At 38.2% G+C, this 2006-nt stretch overlaps 1 long non-coding RNA gene across 1 annotated transcript; it reads right to left on the bottom strand.

The window, feature by feature from the left end:
- Positions 1 to 1399: 1399 nt before the first annotated feature.
- On the bottom strand, positions 1400 to 2006 carry LOC113070249 (uncharacterized). The gene is made up of 4 exons (XR_003279888.1): positions 1946 to 2006; positions 1817 to 1863; positions 1623 to 1683; positions 1400 to 1494 (listed from the first exon to the last, which is right to left on the bottom strand). It is a non-coding gene; the product is annotated as an uncharacterized LOC113070249 (long non-coding RNA).

Genomic DNA, 2006 nt, shown 5'->3' with positions numbered 1-2006 from the left:
GCGCAGGGCTATGTCTCAGAGAAATGGCCAAATTCCAGCTTGTTTGTTGCAGTGTTGTTATTAACCACAACATGATAATTTAAATAAAGCTAATATATATATATATATATATATATATATATATATATATATATATATATATATATATATATATATATATATATATATATATATGTATAAATATATGATGAACAATTTACTATTTTAAAATTTCAGTTAACTGCCAAGGCAACATTTGTAAGTTTAAGATGAAATGCTACAATGACTATAACTGCAATAAAAATAAACAAATGTTATTTAGAAATATATATATACATATAAAAACAATAACTATTAAAATTAACAAAATTACTTAAAAAATGAAAACTTAAAATATAAAAACAAAAGCTATTTGTTAAAAATACAATAGTACATAAGTAATACTAAAATTACACTGGTTTTGGTACCATCCTGTCATGTCTGATTTGCAGGTTCATATTTACTAATTGCAGCATATGGAAACATGATACAGCCTGCTATTCTCCAAATACAAAACCTGTTCTACTTGTCGGCAATATAAATGGGATTCTGTAGTGAAGTGTGACAGCAAGCACACATACTGATCCACAATCTGCCTGTGGCAATGAAACCTTTTTGATTTTATGTAAATGTACTGGTTACAGCCAGGGTTGCTCACCAAATTCCTCCTGGCTCCGGTCCGTGTGGAGGTAGATCCACAGCTTGCGGCCGATGTCGTATTTCACGCAAGGGTCTTTTTTCGTAGTGCAGGCGATCGAGGGCACCGCTCACCACCGCGTTAACCTAAAAATGGACAAAATGAGTTAAGTGTTACAATGACTAATGTGTTAAAACAGTAAATACGGCAGCATAAAACACATCTGACCTGAGCGCTGGTGACATCAGGGGCCAAGAACTGGGAGTCCTTGAGTAATTCACAAATCTCAGCTCTAGTACCTTCTCCGTTAGGAAGCCTGGCAGCAGCATCTCGCACTGTTTTTTGCAAACAGAACATTTTTTAATTCAAGACCATTCAAATCTGACTTTCCCATGGTTCTTGTCATTCCAAACTCATTTGAACTTCCTTTCCTACTGACCATTCTTTTCATAATAATTAGAGAAATGGGTAAGGAAAGACAGAAGAATTCTTATTTTGGTGAACTATCCCTGATAACTGTAATTATTTTGAGGAACTAACACCAGAAATTGGGAAGAAAAAAGGATCTTAATAAGTAACTGTGATGAGTGGGGCGGGGCCGAGAGCCGTGGGAATGGAACGAGGCCGGTGGAGTGATTGAGAAATGAGCGAAACCTGCTCGACTCACCCGTCTCGAGTCCCACGGAGGAGATGGAAGGATATAAAACAGGAGCGATGACAGTGAAGGATGAGAGAGGACCAGGCCTGGGTTTTAGTTTGTGTTTTGTTTGTGCACGGCAGTCATCCGTGAGGGGCTTCCGCGCTGTTTTGTGTTTATATTGATCATAACGCTGCTGCTCCTAAAAAACACAAACACTCCATTGACTGAAAGAATAATAACAGACTACGTTCCACAAGCGGTACAACAATGTAAAAAAATGCGTTTGACAGCATGCCTTTTTAGGGTAGGTGAGACCCAAGTACTAACCTGCTCTTGAAAAACATGCCTCTCCTCTCCTGTACTAGGCCTCACCACATACTCAGTCCACCTAATAAAGAACAGGAAAAAAACAGCATAAAAAACTGACATGTGCACCAGTCGCAACTAAAAAGACAAAGGAGTTGTTGTTCAAGTATGACACTTATGGTTAAGTAAACACGGTTATCCACTGACAAACTCACACTCTGGGTGTTGGAGGAGTGAGCTCTGCGGTTTCCTCTCCCTCTTGCTGTAAAACAAACATAACAGAAACAGAAATCAGCAAGTGTGCCACTACATCTTTGTGAGAAAGCATAGAAGACGTTTACTACCTTGACAATCACATGATCCTTTGACTCCAGCCATACCTGGCACAGGGCACTTAGATCTTTG

The sequence above is a fragment of the Carassius auratus genome, unplaced genomic scaffold (assembly GCF_003368295.1).
Source record: "Carassius auratus strain Wakin unplaced genomic scaffold, ASM336829v1 scaf_tig00003593, whole genome shotgun sequence".
Lineage (NCBI taxonomy): Eukaryota > Metazoa > Chordata > Actinopteri > Cypriniformes > Cyprinidae > Carassius > Carassius auratus.
Note: the sequence above shows the minus strand (reverse complement) of the source record. Positions and strands in the feature narration are given on the sequence as shown.